We start from the raw sequence: 21964 nt of genomic DNA, 5'->3' as shown, positions 1-21964 counted from the left end.
CCTTTTGTGGATTTGAATTACAGGGCAATAGCCCCACAGAATCCCAAATTTTCAATATTAATCTTGTGAGGGTTTTTTTATTTTATCTTTAAACAGCTGATTACTAAAACACACGTGTTGCTCAGATAGCTATATTCTCAATCCACTACGCAACTTAATATCAGCTAATTGGTTAGAGCATTCGCTATTTAACATTGCAGTGTAAATAAATATCCAATGAAATAAAACTCGTAAAGAATCTGTATTTATCAAATAATATATGAACAGCATTATGAAAAAAAAAGTTACTTAGAAAGTTTTATTTATAAAAAGATGAGACATTAAAAATGTACAATTATACAAATATACTAATACAAACAAAATCAAATATGAATACTTGTTTTAAGGGGATTCGCCACTGAAAACATACTTTTTTTTAATACACAATAAAAATAGCCTTAACCATTTTTTTCTAGTGTGTAGTAGGCTAACAAAAAATACAAAAATATTAAAACGGCCAAATAGTTGTGACATACAGCCTACAGCGAATAAAAACGGGGGGGTTTTCGCATTTTTCAGGACCATATTTAAAATTGATATATCTAAGAAACTATCCAACATATTGCACTAACTCATGGTCTAATTTTGAAGATAATGGATCTAATATAAATATTTAGGTAGATTTATCATGTTTAGTCGTTTTTAATAAAATAATTTAGTAAAACTTTAGACTTTTAAAGAAAAAAAAAACATGCATATATATAAAATTATGTTTATATTCATCATATATACCTAAAAATCTAATTCTACCTAAATATTTAGAAAAAGATTTACTTAATATGTGGTAAAAATATTGAACTATCTATCTCAATTAGTTCCCAAGATATATCGATTTTTTGTCTGAAAATTTATCGAAATTCAAACTTTCGGAAAACTGCGATAGAAAGTAAACGTAGGTTCAACACTAATATATCACGTATATTTTTTTTAGTTTATGGTTCTGAAATAAATTTACAACAATATATTAGGTTAAAATGTTTGTATTATACATCAATATTAGGTCATATTATTATGTCAGTGTTGAATAAAATATACATATATATATATATATATATATATATATATAATACATTGTAAAATAAAACAGAGTTCGTTCAAAAGTCACCGGCACCATATGTTTTTCCCCTCCGCTTCTATTTTCCTGGTTTCTTCTTCAAGCTGTGCATGTCTCAACTTCCTTTCTGTACTCATCTCTTTCATCTTTTTGCGTTTCTGTGCCAGTGCTAGACTTTTATTGTCGAAGCGCTTGGCAATCTTGGCAGCGTTTTTTCCAGGGCTAAGACTAATTGACATTTGAAAATCAGATATTGCTTGCCTATAGCCTGTATTATACTGGCATACTGCTTCACACACTTGCATCTCTAGTTTTTCTTTCGAGATGCGAAGGTATTTTTTGGGCATTTTGTCCAAATTATGCCATGCAAAGCCTCGTTGGCGTTTTGTGTTTTTGCGGACACGCACCTGGTGAGTAACGCGTCACTAGCAAGGCGCTGGTATAGTGGTAGAATTTTGGCAACCACTCTCTCAGTCAACGGGGTTTTCACATTATCCTTGTGAAGGCCAGGTACTTCACTTTTGGCAATGCCCGGTTGTAAAAACCACCAGGATTCATTTCCCTCCGGGCACTTTTGGTGATTCGGTTTATCGTCAGTTGAGGGGCAATGGGACAGAGTTGCAAGGACAGCACATTTTTTAATTTTTTTTTTACATGGCCTAAATTGGTTTGAATGGCATTTCTGTAGTAGGTAGTCCAGTTTGTTTATAGTTGTTAATTTCAAACTACCATATGATTTCCCTCCCAAGGTTTTGCCCTTTCCGGTGTTTTCCGAAACAATTTTTCGGAGGCCGGTTCCAAGGCGCTTGGACTATACGGTTGAAACATTCTTCCTTTTCAATTGGAGTTTCATAAAGATTTAGATTTGTAAGGTGGCTAAACGTTTTAGAGTCACCATCTGACACTAGTGTTGTATAACGGAATCCGTGTTTCCTCTCTCCGATCTTTTCCATATCCGCTCCGCGGCCTCAGTTTCCATATCGTCAGTCTTTGTCTTTGTCTTTGTCTTTGTCATAGACGGCGAAGACCCATCAAAGTTTTTTTGGCAATTAGGATTGTGCCTTTCAAACCAAGCTTGAAATCCATCGTTTCCTGAACCCAGCTTCCTTTTCATTTTATTCACAAACCCTGCAGTATTTTGGAAAAACTTCATAGTCCACTACTAGACCGGTTATCACATCGATACAACAGTCGACACCATTTTTAGAGGTGAACCCTCGCTTCTGCAGCTCCCATCGAAACTAACGGAAATGTTTATTGGGCCATGGTCATTTAAATTAGTATTGTTTATGATAGAATAAGCTTTTCTTACTTCTGTCCTTGCTTTTTTTCCAAGGATTCGTTTGCCGTCTTGATGTATTGTTTTTCCATTTGTCTCATATGTTGATAATATGCGTTACAGCTCATAGGCTTCATATTCATTGACATACTGAATGCCTATAAATCCCCTATGAGACCTTTTCCTAAGCTACTAAAGGTTTGTACAACCCTTCGGTTTACATCGTACGACAAGCGTGAAGTCGTGCCCTCATGTTCAACTGTTTTGTTAGAAGTTTCAAAATTATTTTTGTAATTGCATTCTGGGTGGGGGGGGGGGGGGGTGGGGGGGGGGGGGGGTGGGGGGGGGGGGGGGTGGGGGGGGGGGGGGGTGGGGGGGGGGGGGGGTGGGGGGGGGGGGGGGACGGAAAGATGAAGCGTCTGGGTCAAAGATAAGTGGTACTTGAACAAATCTAGCAGTCTTTTGAGCAATGACGTCGAAGTATCAGTAGCCAAGCCATATTCTAGATGAGGACGCTCCGGAGCATACTACAGATGTTTAGGGATACTCAGCAGCGACTCTTTACTTAAAGGCAGGGACTTGAAAAGTGTTCTGTGAAGAATACCTACCGGAAGGATATGGGATGATTTAATTCTGAAAAACAGTATTCTTTCATAATGAAAAATAGCTTTTACCATTTAGCAGGATTATAAGTAAAAGAAAAATATTCATCCAACTGATAAGCAGTATGTTGGAAAACTCAAAAGCAGTAAAGCTTTCTACACTTTCTTCAGTAGCACAAGTTGTCGTATAAAAAAGTTCTTGGAAACGTGAAAACGCTGACGATGAATGAATCGATCAATGAAGAAAAAATACTTTGTTATTTATATTTTGTCACAATGTTAATGTTTCATTTTATGGATCCAAGGTGTGTACCTTCTTAGTAAATAGAACCGTTGCGTTGTATACAGGGCCGTACTCAGTTTTCTCGGGCCCCGGGAAAGATATTCGGCCGGGCCCCGTCATGTTCCGTCGCCCCCCCCCCCCCCTCCTTTATCCCATTTACAACATCTTATTATTTTGCTAATAATAGTAGGATTCAGTAGTAAGTTACAATTAATAGATTGAGCTATCTCGTCCGTCGACACAATCCCTTCAAATAGACATGTGGCGGGGGCCCATTCCGGGCCCCGGTAAAAATTATCTGAAAAACTGTTCAGGGTAAACCGGGCCTAGTTGTATGAAACCTATAACATGTTATATTAGGTAACCTTTCGTTGGAATTTATTTCAATTTATTTTAACTATTTAGTAATAGACTAATCCTGTTCATGTATTTATTTCATAAATAAAGAATCTATAGAAGATTTATTTGATTTTAAATGTATTTATAGTGTAAAATGTTTGTGTTGAGAATGCCCTAACCAATCAGTGATATTAAGTTGACTAGTGGATTGACAATAACTCTCCGACCAACACATTAAATTTGTATTTTATTTATCAGCTGTTTTGAGCATGTTATGAAACAATACTCTGCAAAAGATTAACATTGAAAATTTGGGAGCCAATACGGTTTAACCTTATAGTCGAAAGTATTTCAGATCTCCAAAAGTCACATACAGAGTGTAAGAGTATAGAGTGTATAGAGTGCCTTCAATTCGATTAATACCAAATCTTATAAATAAAAATGAATGGCGAAATGTGTTGGTAAGCGGTAATCTCGTTAACGGTTGGACCAATTCGGTTAATTCTTTTTGTAAAATGTCCATTGAAATCCGAGGAAGGTTTTTATGAAGAAAAAGTTAAGAAAAGTTACTTGGAATATTTCGGTTTAGTTTTTACGTTTCATAATTCAAATAAACTGGCACTAAACAGCTGTTGACAGCTATAGTTCGACAAACTTTCTGAAACATCTTTGTACATTTAAATTTTATCAATAATAAGTACACAGTGTTTGATCGGTAGTGCAATGCAGATAGTAAATAAAACATTAATATATAAATTTTACTCCAGATTGCGCCAGTGACGAATTAAAATCATCTAATGCATTAAATACTGTTATAAAACTAACCTTAATGAACAAAGTTATGAATGTTTTCACATAATTTACTTTAAACTGGTGGGCTTCCTTGACATTTTGATATTACATTTTAACAATGGCTAATGGAAAAACAGAGAAATGAATACTAAAATGCCTCAACGATTCATTCTTTTCCTGGCTACAGTCCAAAAAGACAAGTGTAACACAAAAATTTAATAACGATTATTTTGGAAAGTTGCAAATCCTTAATAAGAATTTCCCTCTTATACCGAAAGTACATAGTAAGTAGGTAGAACCCTACCCTAGGTTTTTCAGTCCTACTTATGTGTGCATTTTCTTCATCAGGACAAGGTAAACTCAACTATGTCAACACGATTTCGACTAAAATAGATTTACGAGAACTAGATAATCGAACGTATATAGTATTTTGATCGAGGCAATGTGGCAAGCTAAACTGTGACATAGTAGGTAAGTGAATATAAACGGTATTAAGGAGGGACTATTTAACCGAAGTAGGCATCTCGGTTCTACTTAAGTATATATAGTTTTCTTCGTCAGAACAACAAGGCAAACTCTACTATGGTACTGGAAATATCTTAGACCTGAAAGATATGAAAAGGACTGGAAATATACGCTTTTTGACCGAAGTAAGTATCCGAGACCTGTGTGATCCGAGACTTGTGTTTTCTTGATCGGGATGACAAGGCAGATTCAACTGTGACGTTATGTATATAATTAATTAGAACCAGAAATGCTCCTACATGTGCCAAACATGATATAATAATTAAGTTAAACTCTGATTCTATTTACCACGAACAGGACTCCCATCATATTACATCATAATTGCTTTTACTAAATAATGTAAGGACTTCGGTTCTAAAGATTGCGTGCGAAGCCGCGGGTAACAGCTAGTCTTATAAATAAAAATAAATCGCTTAATGTATTGCTAAGCGCTGCTCTTGAGATTAGTTGGACTACTACTTTGGCTAATTCATTTTTATATTTGTTGAAGTCTAATGAAGGTTTATATGAAAAGGCACATTGAAAAGTTGTCTGGAATATTAATTTGGAAAAAACAGTTATCAGATTTAGGTTTCAAAGTGCAAATTTAACTGACATTAAATAGCTGTTGGCACTTTTAAGCTTTCTTTGATGTCTCCGCTGAAGTTTGTTAGAGAAACTGAACCATTTGTTTACATTTCATTTGTATACAATATTAAGAACACATTGCTTTATCAGTTAGGAAATGCAGATAACAAATACAAATATACCGAATAACTTTTATTCCATATTGGGCCAATGACGAATTAAAAACGTGTAATGAATTTAAAATACGTTCTTTAAAGTGTTTCTAGTACTATTAAAAACACTGTTATAACAACAGTTTTAGGATTAAATCAGTGAATAAGGTACTCAAAACTGGTTAACTTCTTCTACATTGCGAAATGGTATTTTTACGAGTACAGTGGCTTAAGGAAAGAGCGGAATGAACACTAATGTGCCTCAACAAGCCATTCTTTCCGAAAACCAAAGTCTGAAACACATAGAGACTTCTATAATAGAAGACCTATAATGTACGATTCTTTTGAAATGTTGCATGAACTTAGTAAGGATGTTCCCCTTGTTTTTGACAGTAGTAGGCTTCTCAATCTAAACAGGATGTTAAAAAGTTCCACACGGGCTTGATAATTTCCGAACGATTACAGGTAAAGCAATAAAACTTAGTACATCATTACTTCACCTATAAATGCACTTTTTGAAATAATTACAATATGTTTGTCATTATCAATAGACCTCAAAGAATTCACTCTTTAAAAAATTATTCTGCTTTAAAGTATGAAAAATTTACAATGTAGGTCTTTTGTTAGTTTAATATTCTTGTAATGACTCAAGTTGTGAAAGTTAAACTTATTAAATAAATATTGGATTTTTGAAATAGTTGTTAAGATATTTAGTGACTCTTTACATCCAATGAAGGAGAGTGTACAAGGAGTTGGTGGGGGGGGGATTTAACGTAAGTATAGCTCAAGATGTACATTATTAAACATGTTTAGGCCATCCTCCATTGTATTCGATCGGATTTTCGGCATTGTACTCTACTATAGGACCTTTAATTTGGTACAACTAGACCTATCTTCTAATTTAAGATTTCCTTCTGACTCCTTGTGGGTCATCTCCATGACATAATAAAAAATGGTAGTTACTTCAAAAAGTAGATTTATAGGTGCAGTAATGATGTGCCAAGTTTTATTGATTCACCTGTAATCGTTCAGGAATTATCAAGCCCTTGCCGGACTTTTTTACACCCTGTATGTATAATTTCTTTATTGGGTCAGCGAGACAAACTCGACTATCACATCGGAAATATCTTAGACTAAAAGAATAACGAAAGAACCTGAAGTAAACCCTCGTTGACCGAAGTAGGTTTCTGAAACTTACATATGTATATATTTTTGACCGGAAGTAGATAACAAGGGCTGGAAATAAACGGGTTTTCACCAAAGTGGGTTTCCGAGACCTATATGTTGCATATATTTTCTTGATCGGGACAACAGGTAAACTCTTCTGTGGCGTCGAAATGTAATTCATTCAAATCAGAAATACTCCTATACGAGCAAAACTTGGGGCAAGAGTATGCCCATTAACCTCTGATCATATTAACCATAACACTGAAATAATATGAACCTGATGTATGCTTACTTAGGTATACGAATACGTTTGAAAAATATCATAGGGAAGGATCATATTGTATACTAAGTGCTTTAACTTTGTGGAGCTTTGAGTTTATAAATTGCGTGCGAAGCCTCGGATAACGACTAGTATATACGTAAAATAATTTAATAAATTTAGACAGCAAAAGTCTTTGAACACAATTTTAAAAATCCGTTTAATTACGTTGATTCCGTACCCAATAAGTGAAATACTGATAGTATTAAAACTTAATCTAAATCAAATAAGGTGAGAAACTGAATTTTTATTTGCCGTCCTAAATATGTTTCGCGGATCTCTACATGAAGGCTCGGGCGTTTCCGTGGATTCACGAAGATACCCGAACTGACAGAACATTGTTGCTATGGTAGTCGATCGTTATCGAGGCTTGTTAATTGAATACTCTTGCTTTATCGGGAAAGCTCTGTTTATATTGAATACTCTGAATTGACAATTTAGGCTTAACAAGGATTTGCATATGTTATCGATGTATAAATCGCTTTAACTCATACTGGCTTATACGAGCTTTTAAATCAAGTTTTATATTAAAATCCGTCTTTTGTTAGCAATTGTGGCAATGTACTTCGATGTACTCATATGGTTTAATTTATAAAATTAAAAATGTATCGCTTACAATTTTATTACCAAATTGAGTTTTAATTAATTCTCTGATTGCCTTTACTTAGTTGGCTGATAATTAGCAAAGCCTATTACTCGGGAAACATTTCATTATTGTCTGTCCACACAATATCTTAAGAATTAACTGGGCTAGACTTGAAATTTTATATGAATCTTAATTTCTATATAAGCAAAATAGGCAATAGTCAATATTCAATAGTCAATTATTTATTCCGGAGACAAAATACATTTGTATAGCAAACGTCAAAAAATGTTAAAATTTTGGACATACATACCACATCGAACTCTCATTCAGACATACATTTGACCACTCATTCCACATTCATCCATCACCAATACTTCAAACGAGTTTTAACGCCTTAAGCGTAGAGGCTTAATCCATTAGGCAATTTGTTGATAAAATGAACCCCTGCCTGTGAAGACAAGCGTTCATAAACCACCGTCCTGTGTCTCCCAGTTCGGTAGTTGTCTCTACCTCTAGTCTCGTACGAATGAATGTCTCGGCCCGCAGTCAAGATACATTTAGACATAAAATACAACGTTGTCTCTACAAAGTGTAGAGGCTAGGCAGACTTAACAGTTGCAACCTTTAGAAATTTGACCTGCACGACTCTCTAAACTTCAATTTTGCAATAGTGCGATCGCTTGCTTCTGTAATGTAAACACTCTTGAAAATTGGTTACTTGCACAGGCACCCCACACTACTAATCCGTAAGTGAGGTGTGGATAAATCAAGCCATAATACGCCTTTATCAGAACTTGACTTGGGTAATATTTGACTTCAGACCTCAGAACATAAATGCCTGAGGCTAATTTTTCGCGAACGTGATCGATGTGAACATTCCATGTCAAACCTTGACCAAGGTAAATTCCAAGGAATTTCGAGGAATAGACTTCTTCTAGTATTGTATCCTCCAACATAACGCTAGGTCCGTACTCAAAGTCTATTGAGTTTAAAGTGAAATTCAAAACTTTAGATTTACAAGAATTGGTCTTTAGATTGAGGATATGGAAGTGTTGGGCACAATTATTTGTTCATTCCAACAAATTTGTTTTGTTCCAAATCTGATTTCGAAGATTCGATGTTCGATAAGGGTACGTGTCGTTATATGGGATTTGACAGAGAGTTAACGCTTTTCTGATGAATGAAAATGATGACAACGAGATAATCGAACAAATAATAAAATTGTAAACAAATTAATTACATCATTATAACTTACGACATGTAGCCCAATGACTTGAAATGTGTGCAACTTTAGTGAAGCCCGTTACGCGATATATGGTGTGACTTATCCTTTGTTATATACCCTGCTTCGTACGGCAAGTCCACAGCCCTACTTTACATTGACTCAATAATTAATTGTGTTTTAACGTCCAATTACTTCTTTTCTAATAATTTAATATTTTGTTAATGTTAATTAAAACTGCATTCAATTTAAATATATCATATGAATTATTTTTTAAATATTGTGGACTAGTTTAATATACTAAAAGGACCTGGAATGAATAAATATTTTATATTAATATTTTTTTACAATTTTAAATATCTGAACTATAATAAAGTTTGATAAAATTGTAAATACAAAACGGCAGTAAATGTATGAAGGTATAAAGTAATTATTAAAAAACATTCATATGGTCATCGACACATAATACAGAACCAATGGTGAACAATAATTGCCTTATAACCTCTTGCAGGTATTTAATAATATTTTAGATCCTTTGTTTGAAGGTTATCTTTGACGATGGAAGGATTGTGAAGGAAACAGGATTTTTCCGGACATTTGCCATCGTTCAGTAAAGCAAGAAATCAGTAACACTACGTTTCGAGATCTGCAATCTGATCTCTTCTTCAGGTAAAGAACTAACCTAATACACAATTACAAACTAGGTTAAAATAAACAAATCTTACGAAAGCGTTGTGGCACGCCTAAGTCAGGAATCACAACCACCATGTTGAAGAATCACCACTTGAAGAAGAGATCAGATTGCAGATCTCGAAACGTAGTGTTACTGATTTCTTGTTTCACTGAACGATGGCAAATGTCCGGAAAAATCCTGTTTCCTTCAATATTTGAGATATGTATAATAACACCGTAGTATTACTATCAGCTGACATGGATGTTGGTAATAGTAAGATATGTATAAAGATTCTTGGACCATTAGAAATATTTTTATTCAATACCACTAGTGAATAATAACACATATTCCAAAAAAACTTCACAAATGACGTTGCCAGAAGATGGAAATCTGAAAGACCTCACAAAATTAAATTAATATTGGAATATGTGTTATAATTCACTAGTGGTATTAAAGTAATATATGTGTTTTAAAAGGTAAGAGAAAATTTGTAAGTCATAATTAGTTTATTTCTAAATGAACTTAGTGCGAAACTTCAGTTCTTATTTCAACATCAGCATGCCGACTTGATGACGTTTCGGCAATACCACCTACAGCGCCTTCTAACTACGTATTCGATACAATTCCAATGCCGAAATGTATGGCGGGCAGTCTACTGCGCCTTCAATGACAGTAATACATGATACAGCGATATAGATTGTTGATTTATATTACATTTCTCGTGCCTCTGATAAAATGTTAAAACATGTGTGGCAACGTAAAAGTACTACACGTTGAAACAGCCTTTTAATGTTAAATTATTGAAATCAAATTCACGCGAGCTTTAAATAGAATAGAAAAGAATAGAGTATAACATTGCCAATGTGCAGTGTACCGGGTACAGCGGTTATTGCAAGATAACCGGATCAAGCAATGTCGAGCGTGGCTGCTGCTCGGATGGCCGTTGAGCGATCCTGTCCTTGCAAGCAGCCCGTCTGCCCGGCCATTGGTGAAGAGCTGTGTGAAGCTAGCGGCAACCATTAACGAAAATACGCCACAAACTAATGGAATCGTTTGTTTGACGTTTGTTTAGTGTTTATTTAGGTTTGTTTATCTATTTTTAGCGTTTGTTTGGCATTAATGTGTGAAATATGCAAAAAACAAAGTGGGTGCCGCTAGCTTCACACCAGCGGCACCCATTAACGAAAATACGCCACAAACTAGTGGAAACGTTTGTTTAGCTATTTTTAGCGTTTGTTTGTTTGGCATTAATGTGCGAAAGAAAACATATACATAAACATATAGAAGAATTTATGTTTATAATATTTCACTATGCCGTGATTTTTTACAATGTGGATGGTAACCATTTTGGAACTTTCTATTGGTTAAGAGAATTTTATTGGTAGAGAGCTTATCCGAGTAATGTATTGTAACTTATCCGTGTGTATTATCTTAATACAAATTTTAGTAGGAATTGGCTAGAAACTATGACATTTCACCACTATTTCCTGTATATTATTCAACGATACACTGTTAAAATTCAATTACCAATACAGACACAATATTACAGTTTTTTAATACAAATTAAAATTACGTAATAAGTTTTATTACACCTAAGAAGTTTAAGATTGTTCTGATCATTCCAAGAGCAGTAGGAGGCATTTGAATAAGAATATAAGGAAATCTGATAACTTGGCCCAATGTAAAATGGCTGAGAATAATTATATACATTTTACAGCACATTAAAAATGGCAGCATTAAAAAAGTACATGTTTCGTTTTCATATTTAAATTAATGTTGTGATAAAACTTCTATTAACACCTTAACTGTGGCTCTATGCTGAGTGATACCAACGTGATAAAGTAAAATACATTAACTGTCTGACTATAATACATGTAGATGACACGCTATATTGATGACAATACTGACTAACATTGTTTATATTATTGGAAATATTTATCATATTGTTGTGCGTGAATGATATGAATATAATATTGTTCTCGAACCCCAATCTTCCATATTGTGAACTCGTGGAAGAGATGTCAATAACTTTGAAATATAACAATAACAATAATACAGGCCGTGTAAATTCCCCAGCGTTTTCCACTGGCTGCAGAAAGGCTTTCAGTTCCATTTATTTTGACTGTCGGTAAAGTAACAATGAATTGTAGATGGGATATAGTTTCAGGACACTGTGAAACTAGACCAATCTCATCTTCATTGTTTTATTTAACATATTTATTAAATTTATATGTGTGACAGACTCCATATAATTGTTGTTATACATGTTTTATATAAGTTTGAAATTTTCCATGCAATTTTTCAGGAGAATATTCAATAAAATATTTATGTAAGGAATCTTTTGAAAATTTTGGTAAATTTTCTGAAGAGAATAACATTAAGGAGAGGTAATCAAGATTATCAAATTGGATAAACATTTGCATTATTTCATATATATGATTTACAAACTATTTTCGTTATTGTAGAAAATAGCTAGTTTAAACCTTTCAAGCGATATACCAGTTACTCCGCTTTGTACCGATTCCTAAATGAAAATAAAATCAGATAATTAAAGTAACCTTATTTGAGAAAATATTACGACAGAATAAATTTTTGACGATTCAATGTTGAATTTCCACAGCTGTAAAATGATCTAATTAGAGCTCCTCAAAATACCACTTAGTATTTAATTTAGTGGATATTATTAGACACTAACATATTCTATATACGAGTTTGACTTAATGTACAACGGGTGTTTGGTTCGGTAAATTATATTTTTTAATTTTATAGTCACGGTAAATAAAGAAAACTTTTAATGCAGTAAAACTATTTTGAACTTTCAACAAATAATTTGTGGCTTTTAATATAATTTGACATCAATAGAAATTAAATAGTTATTTATTCCAATATAGAGATAATATTAATTTTGGAAAACTTTTCATCCAGTTACAAATGGAAAATGATAAAGATATGAGTACTATCAGTTTCTAGTGTATATGAATTAAAAGCAGGGGATATTTACTAAGTTTTATATTGATCGTTTTTTGAATATTCTTTTAATATATTCAAAGATGAAAGACAAGTACTGTAGTTACAAGCTATACACTGTACCGAGTCCTCTTGAAATTTCTTTATAAACCTCCACTCATTACCCATAAGTGATAGTTGCATAGTCTAATCCTATCATGTTACTTTTTGTTAATGTACATTTATGCGTTTTAGAAATTTTCTTATTTAGAAATTAAAACAGCACAGAATGTTTATAAAGTATACATCTTGTTGATAATTAAGATATGTAGTATTTACATTTACAATATATAATATGGAACGACCTTGAAATTTTCACCATAAGAAAAATGTTAAACCATGTGCACTTTTATTCCTTTATTTGTATCGCAGTTTTATGGGCGATGTCTCAAACGCTTTTTAGTATTTTAATTGTACATTTTGTGAATATTTAAAGGAAGAAGTACAAAAAAGTGTTGAGACCTTTTCCTTAATAGCCAAGAAAAATATCGTAAAATATAAAAAAGCATTTAGATGCATCTTAACTACATCTTAACAGTGAGAAATCTCCCACGACTCTACGATATAGATAAGGTCATAAAAGTGTATGAGGTTTAACATTGTTGTTATGGGGCAATAATCAACATGGCCACCATAACATCCTTACTTTTGAACCTCAATCTACATTGTGAACACCATGGTACAAATAAACTATTATTGAAAGGAAATGCTATGGATTTATTTATATTTTTCACAGATCCTACGTGTAAATCGCGAGGTGTTTGCAGCGGAAGTTGCAGAGACCGGAAGAAGGTAGATAAATGATTTATGTACTTCCGGTGAGCCCAGGTTTCCACATTTATAGGGCGAGGAGGGGGTCATTCATCAAACTCGACACTATCTCTCGCCGCGTAATGGAGTTTTACTCTTCCCTCGATCCGGATAAAATGCAATTTTGTCCATTTTGAAAACTTCCCGCTGCCGGAACACTGAATCCCACCGGAAAAAGCTCGAGCACTTTCTTTTGAACCGGCTGTCTTCTACTCAAAGTTCATAAAAACTAAATTTATATGTATATAATGTAGTAAATTTTATACCCACGTTATAACAAAATGCATCGAAAAGTGAGTATACAATTTATACGTTACAATAAAGAATTTTCATACATTTGTCACAGTTTCTGTTAAAACTTTCACAAAAAGGGAATTTTATTAGTTACGTTCTTTTTTTTTTTTAAAAAAAAAAGGGGGGTTGCCGATTCCCTTTTAAGCCTTATTCTGTCCGTCCTCATGAGCCACTGGCCTGTGCGAGTATCTTATCAAACAGAATAAAGGGAGAGTCGATACCGTACAAGGTAGATGGTACTGATAAATAGTGCAATGGTCACAGACAGGATTCGATCCTGCGCTATCTCTAACTCACTAACGACTTAGACGCTCGGCCATCGGCACTCCCAATAAGAACATTGGTACCAATAAGAAATTTAAAATTTTATAAACGTTATAGATGTTAGTTCATAGAACCTTTAGCCTAGAACCCTATATAACTAATCACGCATGTTAATTCTAATGCATTTTTCTAATTACTATGCATGTATTTACCACGTTACTCAAGAAATGGACATGAGTGTACAACGAAGCAGAAAATACATTTTTTACAAATTAACAAACCAAAATGAGTTACTGTAGCTGAGGATATTCAGTAAAAAAAATACACTAAAATGTGTGAAAGCCATTTAATATTAAACATAATTAACACTGTAGCTCCTAGCTCTAGTGGAACTGAGATGTTATACATGGTTGATATGTGCTCTGGGGGTGAATGTAAAATATCGACAAGATTCTACGGAATACGATGTTAAATATTCCGGAACAGACGGTTGAGGTAGGGTTATCTTGCAAATAGGAAAAAAGCTAAAGAATAATTACCATTTCATTTTTTTATATTTGTAACGGCTTTCGCCACTTACACATTAATAAACACATCTAGGAATATATACCTAAATAACATGTACAAATCAAGGTATTGTGCGATAAATTGTTCAGCACAATGAATTTCGACAAAAGGATGCGTTTCACTTAGATATTCCGGCAGTCAGGTTAGCATTATTTCATATTATTTCAATAAAAATAATTAAAATCAATTACACACGATCGCCCATAACTTTCTGGACAAAGTCACATTATTTTTCAGGGTAAGGCGAATACATTATTTCACCATAACCGGGTGTTGTTTGTAAAAAAAATTAATATCTTAAAAACTAACACATTAAATCGTACCTAATTTGAGTAAAATGTAACAAGGCCTATTCCCATAACAATATTATAATATTATTTTTATATTTTCAAACGGTGACCATTAAAACTTTGTAACTTTAATATCGTAAAAGCCAGATATTTCACTAAATAATTATAAAAACAAAACTTTTGCAATGAATTTCATCACAAATTTAATGGCCAAAATGGTTTAAATCGAATAAAATAAAGTAAAAATAAATAAATTAAATAAATAAAAAAAAAAATAAATAAAAATAATCGTTTAGAGCAGATTTACAGTGACAAGACATGGTCCATGTTTTATACGTTGAAACAAAAACGTAATACATTGGCAGTTTAATGTTAGGGGTCTGGGATAAAGATTTGATTTCAGTTCACTGTTGCGTTGTAGTACCCTCTCTATCTCAACCACTGTATTATTTAAACCCTGCTATGAAAACTTATTGAATGAACAAAATAAGAAGAGGCTATATCTCATTTCTTGTTTCATCTAATATTTTACAAATTTTGCATGAAACTCCATTTCTACATGAAGAAGACTGAGTGCAGTCTAACCTTGAAATTTGGCTGAGTATCATTGAAGCCTATCACCCAGTAGGTTGACACAATATCTCTGTTGCCTGCCGGAAAAGGTTAGCATTTCTGAGCAGTACGATTGTCTGTCTGTCTACCTTCCTGTCTATCTGTCCACAGGTTATCTCGAGAGTAAATTGGGGAATAGACTTGAAATCTTGCATGCAATCTAAGCGAAGCATATTATGCTACACAAGGTGTGACGTACTCCTGCCTTGCAATAAAATACGTATCACGAGTTCAAGGTACATCTTGAAAACTTCCCTAAAAATTAAGTTCTAAGATTATTCAACCTTTCGGTCAGTATGTGGTGCAGGGAAATGAAAGTATCGGAAAATCTATTCACATATTTCACGTTGAGGCCCACCCTGTCGATATAAAGCTGTCATTACCACCGCACCTAACCGTCGTAAGTCATCCTCTTCTCATAGGCACCCCACCGATCAGAATAAACTCTCTTTAGTGGCGAAAATGTTTTGTGATTTAAAACTGTGAATGTCACATGCTGCGGTCGTGAAACAATTTTAAGATTGTGCAAATAATTTTTGGTTAGGTTAGTTTTCTAAGTCACAACCGTTCTAAGATATTTAGTTGATCCTTGAAGACAGGGCACATTTTTTATTACTCCACAAGGAAACATGGCACTTTAAAGGAGGCAATTAAAACCAACTCCAATTAAAACTAATTAAATTCAAAAAAATGCAAATGCAAATTTTTATAATATATATGAGTTATACCTTGAAAGAGTGAAATTTTTTAATAATTTATCTATTAAGAAAATTAATTTTGTATTGAGTATTTAAGGAAATATACGTATTTTTAATGTAGTACTCTTGACAGAAATTAAATTTCTAGTAGTATATCTGTAGATACTGTAAAAATCGTACGCTTATTAACGATCATTTTATATTAGACATAATTCTAAGATGCCTTAAATTATACTTAAAATAGTTAAAACTCCTCGTGGAATAATCCACAGTTATATTTCCTGTGTACAGAAAATGAATCATTTTCAATTTGAGGATGATACCATTCATAATGGCAGACGTTTGAAGGTTCATGAAAATATACTCATAAGAGATTACTTGATTTTTGCATTACTCGATTGTTAGTAGAATTTGACTTCCTTATATTTCTAGTTGATAATTCATAGTTTATTAAGTAATTAAATATATTAAAAACCACCAATGTTTCCATTGGGAAACCATAGTATGGAGTGTTTTTTTTTTTTTTTTTGTTTTTTTTTCTGAAGAAGAAAAGCAAAATACCTTTAACAGCTACATAGTGCAACTAAATATAAAATTATAATTTTGTACTGTGTATGACGTAATGTAGAAAGATTAAAAATGACGTGAATCGTTTTGGAACTTAGTGAGCAACAAAGATTAGGTTCTTTCACAATAATACTCATATTCTGTAATCTGAACTTTGAAATCCATGTCTGGCAAGCGTTCAACAAATGTGGCAGAAATAATACGAGTGTAGAGGTAAAATTACCAATACATTCCATCACTGACGCCATTTTTTTATAAATCAAAGATTAACATCTTTGTCACGTAATCCACTAAATATGTGTTTTAATCACGATGGTTTTGACTGTAATTAAACTGTTGTGCAATATTATAACTCACGTCTGCCTGTAGAGCATTGCTACCATGATAACTATAGACACTTATTTGTTTGAGGTTTGTTTCTAACGATGGAAGCATTGTGAATGAAGCATAACTGAAAGAAGGTGTTACTGATTTGTTGTATAACTGAATGATAGAAAATGTCCTTGATTTCCTTGATTATAGACAGTACATTCATAACGAGGTTTCTTACATAGGTACCAGAAAGGTAATGTGGGTTAATTACTAATACAGTTAACTTTATTATATCAGTAATTCCTTTAATCGTCTTAGTGAAAATACTTCTATGAACCCCATCTTTACAATTCCGCTCTAACTTTAAGCCGCTATCCAGCGAAAGCCCTATAAACCCCAGCAGTTTCCCGCAAATAATCCCTTCCTAATCTTGGTTCTCAAACCCCGATCATCAGCTAAATGCCCCTTTCCCCACCACTACACCTTACTCTAGAAAGTTGCTGATGGATATCGTCGTAAATTACTTTACAAGCCGCGAGTCAAGTAAGTTAATTTCGTAAAATCCCTATTAAAACATTGTTCAGTCTTAATATATACAAGGTGTTCAGTAAAAGTGTACCGATACTTTGGCATGTTGTTCTAGACATAAAAATGAGCAAAAAAGTTTATATGAAGGTACGTCCTAAAACCTAGTTTTCCGTCTATCTGTCTGTATGTATTTTTGTATAAAAACATATATTTATTGAACCAGTTAAGTTATGAAGCTTTAGAATTGCATTAAACCTTTTGATGGACCTTTTGAAAATAATATATTAATACGATCCTTTTATCCGTTTCAAAATGGAGTCTATTTAAGTTTTTAAGTCGAACAACAAAAAACCGGTATATTATACTGGTATATAAAAACGCATATGATACCAACTAATTAATCATTTTATACCATTTCTAACGGTACCTTTTTCAAAGAAATCCGTCAATGCATAAGCTAGCACGGCCACTTCAAAGGTACGCTTGCACAAACCAAGAGCAACAAACATCTGATACCTCTCAACTGGGACATGTTTCATGCTTTCGAAATCCTGTCTGTGACCGAAGCACTTTTTATCAGTACCATCGATTTTTTACTGTATCGATTCTTCCTCTCGTTCTGTTTTTCGATAAGATCCTCGTACAGACCAGGGGTCCATGAGGGTGGGCAAAATATACAAGAGTGAATCTATCTCATAATTATGAAGTTTATTGTAACAAAATCCTTTTTATAGAGCACGTTAATTTGTACCCTCTCCGGAATGTATGAAAGGTTCTTGTAAGGTTGGGCCGTATGTTTTTGGTTCAAACGACTTAGCGCTGCTCAAGAAAGAAATTGTTTATGGGATTTATGAAATGTTCAATTAGATGAAATGCAGATTGGGTCAGTACTGTGGAAAAGGTGTCTTCTCTATCATTAATTTACTTTTCCATATCATTTTTATATCACTTTTAATACTCTATCTGTTGTTTCCATTTGTTTTGTATTCAACATAAGAATAAAAATTAAAATATGAATTAACATTTTCCCCTTTTTTCATTTTTGAGGTTGACGATTATAACCAGATATGTGTAATTATTGTACGTGTGTGATTGCTTGACATTTTTCGTCTTGCAAGATGCAGTGGTACGAACTGACAGAAAAATGTATTGTATAAATTTATCTAATCATGTTGGAACAAAGGTTGATATTTATAAAGTATAAATTTTTAAATAAAATATTCCACAAATTATTTTTTTGTGTACTTTGAATTTTTATTCATTAAATGAGAAAATTTTAATTTTAAATTCAATTATTTTCAAATTAGGATTTTTATGTGTTGGTTTGTTTTGTTTAAACCAAAGTACCGAAATATGGACCTTATGTTAATAAATTAAGATTTTTTTGAATACTCAGACTAAGTTTTACATTAAATGTCTTTAATTTGTTATAAAATAACGTTGTTGTGATATTTAAAATCATTCAATTATCCAAAAATTATTGATAAATTGAAAATGCATGTAATAGCTGCCATGTTTACGGAATAATATAAATATTAAATTGAAGGCATTGATTACAGAAAAACGAAATAGAAATAATTTATTAACAACTAAGCTACAATGATTGAAGAAGCTATGCTACCAAATTCTTGAAGCTTTGTTGTTATCAGATTGAACATAATAGGCAGATTTCGATTGTATATACTCCCAAATATATGACGGTATCAATCAAATATAACATCACAATGGAAATAGAAAAACATACGTGTACAATGTTGAAACCCCTGAAACTAATACCCTTGGTTTGTCGTTGTGTTGTGGTTTATTGTATCCAATGATTATGTAACAATAATATTACTTTTAAATAGATTATGAATAAATGTTAAAGCAATAAAGTGGACACATGCGATCACATCAAAACCTTTTTCCACACATGATTGCATGGAAAGATAAGCCTTACCGACAGTAAGTCCTGTAATCTCCCCAGACGCTCCCTCTTCTAATTCTTTTTGATCTTGGCCATCAACTAACGTTTATCGGTTACTTTCTCCGCTCCCTCCTCCTTTACGTCATCGCTCTTATCTTCCTTTAATATGAGTATACTTTCTTGATAGACACCGCAAAACTTATGAAGTGTAACAATTTAGCAATGAATTAAATTTGTTTATCTTCATTTTACACTTCTTGCAAATCATGAGAACATTCGATAGCCGCTGACTTTATGAATTTCATGCAAAGTTGAGCTCATTTCCTAAGTTTGATGATCTTGTTGCCTGTGCAGAGACGATCAATTGATATTAATTTGTAGGGCTCAAATGTTTATCGAAGTGCTTTTCACATTTGATGTATTTGGAAACTTGAATCTGTTGATCCTATTAACTTGGAAATATAATTTTAAATGTATATCTTAAAAATTAAACCTTATCTCCAATTGCTTTCAGATACTCAAGACTTTGATAAGGTGTCAACTATACATTTAGTTCATCCCGTTACGTCATATTGTACATAATTTTTAAAACAGTACTCCTTCAAGCATTAGGGTAGTTTTTGTACTACCGTAGCTACTTTATGTGTAGAAAACTCGGTTGCTCCACCGAGCTTAGAGATTGTGTTTATCACATCGAAGTGCACTCAATAATTGTGTACCTGATGAGACAATGAGAATACCTCTTCACCTACATTACACAATACTTTGTAATCTAAAATGTATCTAAAATGTCTAAACAATGTAATGAATTCAGTTTGAGCTTCTTCGTCGCAGATCTTTTTACGATCTTTTCAGATGAACTGACCCTACAAATTTTCCAGGAGTCAAGTCTGTGACAGTGTCAGATTTCAGACACTGCACTAAGAGGAAGGGAAACTGGAGCTAAACTCAACATTCACGTGGAATAAACCCTTTCCACCATAGCTACTTTACGTTAGTTAGTTCGATTAAAGATTTTGTATTGATAACGTTATTCATAGGTTATTAAGATTCTTTTTCTGAAGACTTAAAAATGGAAAACACTTTTTTGGTTATTCTACTAGAAATTTTAGGCACTGCGTAGACATTTGCAAATGTATTCGGGAATATATTGAAACATGTACACAAATAAAAGAAACAAGATAATTGTAGTATAGTTATAGAAGATAGCTGAAGCGTATTAAATGATGTTGTCCTCTTTGAACTAAAATTACCTCTATTTACAATGTCTTTAGTTATAATTTACTTTTAAATATGATTTCTCTGTCATACTTGTTTTCAAAAAGATATTATTTAAAGTTATAGTTCAGATACTCACTGAAAAAAATTAAGCTCGTATGCTCGCTTGGGCAATAAGAAAATTGCCCAAGATCCTATATTAAAAGCTTGTAATTTCTCGTGGATTGATAAACATTATTTTTTTAAATATTCCAATCTTCAGGTAAGTCATCTTAAATGTCGGTAATTGTGGTGGCCAACTTTTAGTACCATAAGAACAATGTTAACATCATGCACGTTTACGATCTTATTTTTAGTCGTAAAAATAGGCCCGATATACAAACTGGCGAACTGGGCATTTGTTCATAGCGTCAGTTTTTGATGAGCGGAGGACAGCGGATCGGGTAACTATGGCCTACGTACGTGTTGTTGTCAAGTGGTGGCCTTGGCCACAATGCCAGTCTAGTTTGCCATCACTGCCCTGTCTGTCGTTCGGTGGCTTTGGCCACACTGACAGTCTAGTTTGCCATCACTGCCCTGTCTGTCGTTCGGTGGCTTTGGCCACAATGCCAGTCTAGTTTGCCATCACTGCCCTGTCTGTCGTTCGGTGGCTTTGGCCACACTGCCAGTCTAGTTTGCCATCACTGCCCTGTCTGTCGTTGGGTGGCTTTGGCCACACTGACAGTCTAGTTTGCCATCACTGCCCTGTCTGTCGTCCGGTGGCTTTGGCCACACTGCCAGTCTAGTTTAGCCATCACTGCGCCCTGTCTGTCGTTAAGTGGCTTTGGCCACAATGCCAGTCTAGTTTGCCGTCACTGCCTTGTCAGTCGTTGGGTGGCTTTAGCCACACTGCCAGTCTAGTTTGCCATCACTGCTGTGTCAGTCGTTGGGTGGCTTTGGCCATACTGCCTGTTTCTTGTGTGCTAATCTGTTGTTGGTTATATCCGCTCATCAACCGAATAACCTCACCTACCCATCTCATTGTCTTGTGTTTTTTGTCTGTTTTTGAGTATATTGCAATGAGCAAAAGTAAATTGTTGTTGAATACAAAAAACGCTTCGCTAAAAGACAGAGTTACAAACTTACAAAATACTCGAGAAAGTGCCTCAAATAGGAACATTCTTTACTGATTCAACCCCCTGTAAATGCCAAAATTACCAAAGACCTTCGCCTTCATCATTGACCTTGTCTAACTTGGACAATAAGACCTACTTACTAGGTCTAGATATAAATACCTCATACCTGTCTTCTGAA

The sequence above is a fragment of the Homalodisca vitripennis genome, chromosome 2 (genome assembly GCF_021130785.1).
Source record: "Homalodisca vitripennis isolate AUS2020 chromosome 2, UT_GWSS_2.1, whole genome shotgun sequence".
Taxonomy (NCBI): domain Eukaryota; kingdom Metazoa; phylum Arthropoda; class Insecta; order Hemiptera; family Cicadellidae; genus Homalodisca; species Homalodisca vitripennis.
The sequence above is the reverse complement of the archived record's forward strand: the minus strand, read 5'-3'. Positions refer to the sequence as shown.